The following is a 10,655-nucleotide window of genomic DNA, read 5'->3' as shown; positions in this document are numbered from 1 at the left end:
TACGTATTCCCTTCTGAAATACAACAAAACGATGCTCCCACATTTCCCAGCATCACATGTACCACATAACAAAAACTCCTGTTTTTTTTTCTTTTAAATCAACTACAATTGCTACAAATGAACTGCCATTCCAGTTTAATAACAGATTTGCAGAGCCTTCCTGATCTCCTTACAAAAGGTTTTGGTGTTGAACCAATTTTTGGGCTGTTTTGTTCTGGTTCTGAACTCAAAGATGACCCTGTTTCTATCTCAGACTTGTTTGAACCTGGTACTTCAGTTACTGAAGTCTGAACTGAGTCAAACTCATGTATGTGTTCATGATCAAGTGGTTCAAGATCACATCTTGGTTCATCTCTAGCAGAGATCATTTGATCTCCATGAACACTTCGGATGTTGTCACCAATTTCAACCAAATATCTCCTGGTTCCACCAACCTCTACTATGGTTCCTATACCAACTTGTGTGAACTCGACTTGCCAGGGGGACAGAGAACACAAACACACTCGTTTTGTCTGAAACTACGTTCTTTCTGATTGCTGTCATGGTAACGTTTCTGACTCAACTGTTTCTGTTCAACTCTTGAGGCCAAATTTGGTTGAACAAGACTCAATCGTGTTCTCAATCTCCTCTTCATCAAGTGTTCTGCTGGGGTATATCCAGTTGTAGTGTGCGGAGTAGTTCTGTACTTCAGCAAGAAATTTGCCAAATGTTGCTTCATGCTGCGCCCCGAACAACCCTGCAACACTTGCTTTTTGAGAGCTTCTTTTACTATTCTGACTGACCTTTCAGCTGCTCCGTGTGAAGCTGGATGATATGGTGGAACGAGAGTGTGTTTGATACCGTTCCTTTTCATGAATTCCTGGAATGGAGCAAAATGGAACTGAGGGCCATTGTCAGAAACAAGCTCTTCAGGTAAGCTATGACATGCGAAGATAGACCTCAACTCAGCTATGGTACGTTCAGTTGTAATATTTGAACCCATGTGTTTCACTTCAATCCACTTTGAGTGACTATCTACAAGTACCAGGAAATAATCATTTGCTTTCTCACAGAAGTCTACATGTACTCTCTGAAAAGGTCGACTTGGCCATGATCAGGGCTATAGTGAAGTTTTGGGTGGTTTGTTTCTGCAATTTTTGCAAACGCTGCATTTGCTGACAAGTGATTCAAGATCACTGTCCAATCCAGGCCAGTAAACAAAGCTCCTTGCAATTGATTTCACACTGACGATCCCTGGATGTTCAGTATGAAGTTCGACCAGAATTCTATCTCTCAAAGAAGTAGGTACCACCACTCTGTTTCCCCACTTGATACAACCTTGCTCACAAGACAATTCAGTACAATGGTTATGGAATGGTTTCAACTCTGTGTCCAGACACTGATCAGTCCATCCATTTAAGGTGTTTTCATATGCTCTTTTCAGTACTGAGTCCTTTTGAGTCTCATTTGTAATCTCATTTGCATTCACGGGAAAGTGTTTGTCAACTGCACCTAGCGTGAAAATCTCACCATCACTCCCAACACATGAGTCTTCAAGTGGCAACCTGAACAAGGCATCTGTGATTGCGTTTTGCTTTGAAGTGCGATATTCAATCATGTAGTCACATTGTAACAACAACACTGCCCAACGTTGCATTCTTGATGCGGCCATTGCAGGGATGGCAGATTTGGGCCCCAATATTGCCAGGAGCGGTTTGTGATTGGTTAGCAGGGTAAACTTTCTGCTGATCACAAACTGTTGCAATTTCCTGATTCCAAACACTATGGCGAGTGCTTCCTTTTCAATTTGCGCATAGTTTCTTTCACTCTTTGTGAGAGTTCGTGATGCGATCGCGATTGGTTTCTCTTGGCCATCATCCATTACGTAGCTTATGACAGCTCCCACACCATAGCTAGAAGCATCACACGCTAACTTAAGCTCAGGCTCCGTGTTGTAGTGCACAAGTAGAGCATCGCTAGAGAGACTTCTCTTACAAGCATTGTAAGCTTCCTGTTGTGCTTTTTTTCACTTCTACTGGACATCCTTCTTGAGGAGCTCATGCAATGGAGCCAACTTGGTTGCTAACTCAGATAAGAAACATGATACATGATACTGGACCATTCCAAGGAAAGATCTTAATTCAGACACATTCTGTGACTTTGGAGCATTGATGACAGCATCAACCTTTTCCTTAACTGGTTGCAATTAATTTGCATCAACTTTCAGACCAAGGTACACAACCTTAGGCTGCACAAAAGCACATTTGCTCCTTTTCAGCTTGACATTGTGGGCATTCAACCGTTGAAGCACTAAATCTAACACTTCTAGATTTTCTTCCTCTCTGCTTGTTGCGATCAGCACACCATCTTGTTTGCACAAGCAATTTGGAACTCCTTGCAACATCTTATCCATTGTAGCCTGGAAGATTTTGGAAGAGAACTTTACACCATACAGCAGCTTGGTGTATGAGTGCAGTCCTTTGTGTGTGTTGATGGTGAGATGCTGTTGACTCTCTTTGTCAACATTCAGCTGAGCATAAGCATGCGACAGGTTAAGATTGGAGGAAACCTTTGACCCAGAGAGTGCTGCATACAAATCCTGTGATGTAGATAACGGGTACTGCTCATCATCAATTGCTAGGTTGGTAGTAACTTTGTAGTCACCGCACAAGCGACAATTTTGTTTGCTTTGGGCACTACCACAATCGGGGTAGCCCATTCACTTTTGTCAATTTTTACTAGCATTCTATTCTCTTTCAGTTTCTCTAGCTTTTCCTCCACCTGACTTTTCAATACATAGGGGACCGGCCTTGCCTTACAATAGACAGGCTTCGCATTGGATTTGATGCGGATATGCACGTCATACTCAGTGATGCGCTCATAACTGTCTGAGAACATGCTTTTATACTTTTTATACTTGTCGAATCACTTCTTTGAAGCATCTACACTGAAGATGTTTTTCCAGTCTAGTTTCAACTTTCTCAACGAGTCTTTGCCAATGAGTGTTGGCCTGTTGTAGCTCACTACAACAATAGCCAGCTTTACTGACTGGCCATTCTGCTGAACTGTACATTCAATTTGTCCACATGTCTCTAGGATTTCTCCGGAGTAGGGTTTTAACTCTACGATACTCTTTGTAAGTGGTATTTGATTAAAATTACTCTCATATGTGTCCTTACTCATGATAGAGCAGTCCGCCGCTGTGTCGATACACATATCAATATATTGCTCGTTGATCAAAGGTTTTGTCCGAATGTCTTTCTCACGACTGCTGGTGATGCTGCTAGATACTGTAGATGCCTAGTTCTTCATCATCAGGTGTGTTCACTTCAATATTGTGAACTCCTCCCTTTTGTTGTCACTGCTTTGCATTGCCACTAGAATGGTTCTTACATCCTGCTTTAGATCTAACTGTAAGCTGCTAAAATATGGCCTTGCTTCTGGCAGTGAAAACACTTTGCATTTCTCTATTGGCAGGATTGTGGTGAGTGATTTCCATTGCAGCGATAACAATTCACTGAACTGCTCTCACCGACATGCTTTTGACTTGGTCTCACAAATTTAGGTTTGGCAATGGCACTAGTCACTTGAGTTGGACAGAGCTCCCTAACATTCTTAGATGCCATCTCCATAGATAGGGCAATTTTGCATGCTATGTCAAAAGTTAGGTTCGGAGTGTCCAGTAATTTGAACTGTGTGCGCTCATCCACCAGTCCACACTCAAACTTATCTCGCAACGCACGATCCAAAAATGTACCTAAGTTACAATGCAAAGACAGGTTCTTAAGAGCTAAAATGTACTCACTGATGGTTTCACTTTGTTTTTGGTTTCTGGTACCAAATTTATAGCTCTCTGCTATTTCTAATGGCTTTAAAGAAACATAGAAACATAGAAGATAGGAGCAGGAGTAGGCCATTCAACCCCTCGAACCTGCTCCGCCATTCAATGAGATCATGGCTGATCATCCAAATTCAGTACCCTGTTCCTGCCTTCTCTCCATATCCCTTGATCCCTTTAGCCTTAAGAAATATATCCAACTCCTTCTTGAATATATTTAATGAATTGGCCTCTACTGCCTTCTTTGGTAGAGAATTCCACAGGTTCACCACTCTCTGGGTGAAGAAATTCCTCCTCATCTCTGTCCTAAATGGCTTACCCCTTATCCTTAGACTGAGACCCCTGGTTCTGGAGCCCCCCGCCATCGGGAACATCCTTCCAGCATCTAGTCTGTCTAGTCCTGTTAGAATTTTATAAGTTTCGATGAGATCCCCTCTCATTCTTCTAAACTCCAGCGAGTACAAGCCCAATCGACCCAATCTCTCCTCATACGTCATTCCTGCCATCCCAGGTATCAGCCTGGTGAATCTTCGCTGCACTCCTTCCATGGCAAGAACATCCTTCCTCAGATAAGGCGACCAAAACTGCTCACAATATACAAGATGTGGCCTCACCAAGGCCCTGTACAGCTGCAGCAAGACATCCTTGTTCCTGTACTCAAACCCTCTCGCTACAAAGGCCAACATACCATTTGCCTTCTTAACCGCCTGCTGCACCTGCATGCTTACTTTCAGCAACTGGTGCGCAAGGATGCCCAGGTCTCGTTGCACTTCCCCTTCTCCCAATCTATTGCCATTTAGATAATCTGCCTTCCTGTTTTTGACACCAAAGTGGATAACCTCGCATTTATCCACGTTATGTTGCATCTGCCATGCTTCTGCCCAATCACCCAACCTGTCCAAATCATACTGGAGATTCTCGGCATCCTCCTCACAGCGCACACGCCCACCCAGCTTTGTGTCGTCTGCAAACTTGGAGATATTACATCTAGTTCCCTCGTCCAGATCATTAATATATATTGTGAATAGCTGGGGTCCAAGGACCGGTCCCTACGGTACGCCACTAGTCACTGCCTGCCACTCGGAAAAAGAGCCGTTTATTCCAACTCTTTGCTTTCTGTCTGCCAACCAGCTCTCTATCCAAGTCAATACCTTGCCCCCAATCCCATGTGCCTTAATTTTACATGCTAATCTCTTATGCGGGACCTTATCTAAAGCCTTTTGAAAATCCAAATACACCACATCCACTGGTTCTCCCTTATCTATTTTACCAATTACATCCTCAAAAAATTCCAGTAGATTAGTCAAGCACGATTTACCTTTTGTAAAGCCATGTTGACTTTGTCCGATCCGGTCAATTTTTTCCAAGTGCTCTGCTATTACATCCTTTATAATGGACTCTAGCATTTTCCCCACTACCGATGTCAGGCTTACTGGTCTGTAATTCCCCGTTTTCTCTCTACCACCCTTTTTGAACAGTGGGGTAACATTAGCTACCCGCTAATCCATGGGTACTGTTCCAGAGTCTATTGAATTTTGGAAGATGACCAGCAATGCATCTATTATTTCTAGGGCCACTTCCTTAAGTACCCTAGGATGTAGATTATCAGGCCCTGGGGATTTATCAGCCCTCAATTTCCCTAACACCATTTCCCTACAAATACTGATTTCTATCAGTTCCTCCCTTTCATTAGACCCTATGTTCCCTGACATCTTTGGGAGGTTATTTGTGTCCTCCTTTGTGAAGACAGAATCAAAGTAGGTATTTAATTGGTCTGCCATTTCTTTGTTCCCCATTATAAATTCCCCTGATTCGGACTGCAAGGGACCTATGCTTAACTTCACCAATCTTTTTCTCTTCACATATCTATAAAAGCTTTTACAGTCAGTTTTTATGTTCCCTGCAAGCTTACTCTCATACTCTATTTTTCCCCTCTTAATTAATCCCTTTGTGTTAAGTCCGTGAATGATTGAGACACGGACCAGCAGGAGTGAAAACAAACAAGTCTTTACTGGTGGAAGTCAATAGTGAAACTAACAAACAGAGGCTCTCTAGCGCCTTTTATACAGGGGTGGTCACTGCCGGTACTGCAGTCTGAGACCAGTTATTCTCTTAAAGGTACATACACAACAATTCCTCCCCTTTTAGATAAACAGTACAAAACATTCATTTAACAACTAAATGATAACTAATTACAATCACAATTACGGTTGCTAGATACATTGGTTAAGTTTAAGCAATTATAAGTTCAGTCTTTGAGGAGGCTTCCTGATTCTGTCTGGATAACGCCTCTTTGGGGTATCAGGTTCTTCTGGCAATGTTGAGTCGAGATCAATGTCATTGTTTGGTTCATCTGCTTCCAATATCACCGATTCTGCGGTAGCTGCAATTGGTACGTCGATTTCATTGCCAGGTGTATCAGATCGTGGTGTGGAGTTGACGTTTTCCAGTGACTCTAGAATCTGGTCAGCATGGCGTCTTACAATGCTCTCCCCAACGTCCACGGTATACATGAGAGGTCCTTGTCGTGTACAAATCGTTCCTGGCTGCCATTTCTCAGTGCGGTAGTCCCGGGCCAAAACTGGTTGACCTATCTTAAAACTCCTGGTCGGCCTTTCATTCATATTCTGAAACTGCCTGTTCTCCACATCTCTTCGGACGTTTGGCTTTACCAAATCCAATGGGATCGTAGTCTTCGATTGAAGAACATCATGGCTGGAGTTTGGTTGGTAACCGCATGTGTCGCATTCCGGTAGGCAAACAAGAAGTTGTCCACCTTGTGTTGTAGGGGTATATCTTCATTACACATTGCCTTGATAGCCTTCTTGAATGTTTGGACAAACCTCTCAGCCAATCCATTAGTGGCTGGATGATATGGGGCAGATGTGTAATGCTTAACGCCATTGTTCTTTAAGAACCTCCGGAACTCTTCAGACACAAACTGTGGTCCATTGTCAGAGCAAATCTGTTCAGGCAGCCCATTCCTGGTGAATATGGTTCGCAAAACTGTGATAGTTTTTTCCGTGGTGGTTGAGGACATTTTTATTACCTCTGGCCACTTTGAATGTGCATCCACCGCAATTAAAAACATCGAGTCCATGAAGGGACCAGCAAAATCAATGTGCACCCGTTGCCATGGAGATGAGGGCCACTCCCATGGATGCAGAGGAGCTTGTGGTGGGGCGTTTTGGACCTTCTGGCATCCTGCACAGCTCTTGGTCATCTCTTCGATTTCTCTATCGATTCCCGGCCACCACACAAAGGCTCTGGCTAAGTTCTTTATTTTTACCCCACCCAGATGACCCTCATGAAGCTCATTGAGGACTCTATCCGTCAACTTAGGTGGAATTACTACTCTGGATCCACACATCAAGGTTCCTCTGCACACTGACAGCTGTTCTCTTCTCGGTGAGAATGCTGGCAGCAGTGGTTCGCCATGTGCTGGCCATCCCTTCACCGTTAAATCATAGACCCGTGATAGTGTCGGGTCATTCCGTGTTTCCTTTTCTATGTTTGCATTCGTCACAGGGAGACATTCGACTATGGTCGAGTGGAATAACTCCATTGGATCCACTGCAAGGTCTTCTTCTTCCACCGTCGGCAACGGTAGGCGTGACAATCCATCAGCATTTCCATGCTGTTTAGTTCCTTTGTACTCTATGTCATATTGGTGTGCCCCTAGGAAAAGGGACCATCTCTGCAGCCGTTGTGCCGTCATTATCGGTACGCCCTTCTGAGGGTTGAAAATGGAGACAAGAGGTTGATGATCGGTTAGTAGAGTAAATTTTTGACCGTGCAGGTAGTGATTGAACTTCTTCACCCCCCACACTAGGCTGAGGGCCTCTCTGTCAATCTGGGCGTAGTTACGCTCGGCAGAAGTTAACGAGCGTGACGCAAAAGCTATCGGCCTCTCTAAACCATCAAGGAATTTATGTGACAGTACCGCCCCAAAGCCGTAGGGAGACGCATCACACGCCAGCCTGATTGGCAGTGCTAGGTTGTAGTGAGCCAATACTTCCCTTGAAGTGATTAAGTCCTTACTCTTCTGAAAAGCATGCTTACAATCATCGTTCCATTTCCATGCTACCCCCGTTCGTAGCAGGGCGTTCAGTGGGTGCAGAATTGTCGACAAATTCCGCAAAAACTTATGATAGTAATTCACCAATCCGAGGAATGACCTCAGTTGCGACACATTTTCAGGCGCTGGGGCCTTAACAACCGCTTCAATTTTGTCAGGGGACTTATGTAACCCCTCTTTATCAATCACGTGGCCACAATACGATATCTGTTTCTTTAAAAATTCGCACTTGGGGCGGTTGGCTCGCAGCCCATGTTCCCGTAGTCTAGTGAGCACCTGTTCTAGGTTGTTAAGGTGTTCACTGTCATCTTCACCTGTCACAAGGATGTCGTCCAAGTAACACTGAGTCCCCGGAATCCCTTGCAGGACTTGTTCCATCGCTCTTTGCCATATCGCCGGAGCCGATGCTACTCCGAATACCAATCGATGATACTGGTAAAGACCTTTGTGAGTGTTTATCGTGAGATACTTCCTAGAGGACTCTTCAACCTCCATCTGCAAATATGCTTGAGCTAGGTCAATTTTTGTAAAACGCTTCCCTCCAGACAGTGAGGCGAAGATGTCTTCTATCCTTGGAAGAGGATATTGTACTGTGTGAAGGACAGGGTTCACCGTCACCTTGAAATCCCCACAGATGCGAATCTTCCTTGGCTCTCCTGACTTATTGCTTAACGTTTTCTTCATGACAGGGACGATGGGTGTCGCCCACTCGCTCCAGTTGACCTTAGACAACACGCCCGCCTTCTCCAGATTCTCCAGCTCTGCCTCGACAGCTGGGCGAATTGCATATGGTACCGGTCTTGCTTTGAAGCACTTGGGAACTGCATTCTCTTTTTTTATCGAGGCGGTTACGCCTTTAAGCGTGCCCAGTTCTTGTTGAAATACCTCTTTGGCGTTAGCTAAGATTGTTGACAATCGTCCAGGAGTGACGTCTTCATCTTTTTTACCGTCCACCGTCATTGCATGAATTGAATGCCAATCTAAGTTTATCTTCCTGATCCATTCCCGTCCCAATAACGGTGGTCCACCATTTGGCAGTATGTAGAGATACAATTTCCGTATTTTCTTGCCATTGTATTTGACAGGCACCCTTATTTTTCCTCTGGGGTATACTTTTTGCCCCGTATACGTCGTCAAGACGATGGATGTCTCTCTCAAGGGTATGTGTGAAAATAGCCGCTCGTAGTCTCGTCGATTCATGACGGTTAGCGCTGATCCTGTATCCAATTCCATTTTAACTTGGGACCCTGCTATCGTGAGGGTGACCCAAATGGTTCGGTGATCCTCTTTTGCGATTACATTGTGAAGTTTGAGACAGCTTAGTCTCCTGTTTCCGGATTCACTATCGCTCATCTGGTCTTCGGAACTACTGTCCGTCATCTTTTGTACTTTCTTGTACGGTTCCTTAGTAGCCTTTTTGTTGTCGCTGGTCTTCTTCCCAGACCTGCAAACTCGTGCAATGTGTCCAATCTTCCCGCATTGTCTGCATATTTTGTCTTTGGACCAGCAGTCCTTCTGGTCATGGTTAGTTCTGCCGCAGCGATAACATTTTACAAATCCCCGTGTCATTTCGTGGGTGCCGTATTCCTGTGGTTTTTGTTGAATTTCTGCAGCTCCCCTGGCTGCTGCTTCATATGATACTGCCACGCTGAAAGCCTTATCTAGCGTGAGCTCTTTTTCTGAGAGTAACTTCTTCTGTGTTCCTTCACTCAGGAGTCCACAGACAAATTTGTCCCAAAGGGTATCTGCCAGTCCTGCTCCGAACTGGCAGTGCTTTGATAGCTTGCGTAGTTCCGTAAGATACTCAGCATTGCTCTCATCTTTGTGCTGAGTTCTCCTGTGGAATTTAAATCTTTCTGCTATCAACAGCGGTGCAGGGTTTAAGTGTTCCTGTAGGACAGCAACAATTTCGTTAAAACTCTTCGCCTTCGGTTTGGCTGGAGTAATCAGGTCCCGCAATAGGCCGTACGTTCTAGCGCCCATTAAGTTTAGCAATATCGATGCCTTTTTCCCCTCCGCTATTTCGTTTGCCTCGAAATATACCTCAACTCTTTCCACATTCGTGGTCCAGTCCTCTAATGTATTATCAAAAGCAGTGATACAGCCAGTCTTCGGCATCTTGCAAATCTAAAATGGCGCCTCCCGCGCTTTGCCTTCTTCCCCGATTTAACAAAATGGCGCCTCCCGCGCTTTGCCTTCTTCCCCGCTGTTGTTAGCGCTGCTTTCCACGGTTTCTTGCGTGTTAAATATTGATTCTTTTTCTTTTATTATTTGCCCGTCGTGGAGCGGACCCTCTGGGACACTTCCCTCCCTCTTCTAGGTCCGAACACTGCCTGGCTTCGAAGCACTGGCTGCGCCCTGTGTGCTCCACCCTCTCTCTCTCTCTTTGCTTCCCGACTCGCTGCCCGGCCCCGTTGAAAAGCCACCCGATCGAGCTTCAGCCCGCCGCAGCCCAGGATGGATCAGAGCACTACCTGCCACCAGCCCGATTAGCTGGGAAACCACAGACCGAGGAACCCAGCCTGGCTCTGAACAGTCTCTCCTGCAAGTTTTCAAACCGATGATTGGCGGTCGACGCCCGTTTCCCGAGTTTCTTTGGACTCTTTTTTTTTTCTCTTTCTTCTGGCTCCGACCTTCAACAACGTCGTCTGAGGTGCTGCCGAGTTGCAGGTAAGTTCGTTTCTTACTCGTCGCCAGTGTTAAGTCCGTGAATGATTGAGACACGGACCAGCAGGAGTGAAAACAAACAAGTCTTTACTG

This window comes from Somniosus microcephalus, chromosome 19, assembly GCF_052327205.1.
Source record: "Somniosus microcephalus isolate GS21.2 chromosome 19, FLI_Smic_1.0, whole genome shotgun sequence".
NCBI lineage: Eukaryota > Metazoa > Chordata > Chondrichthyes > Squaliformes > Somniosidae > Somniosus > Somniosus microcephalus.
The sequence above is the reverse complement of the archived record's forward strand: the minus strand, read 5'-3'. Positions refer to the sequence as shown.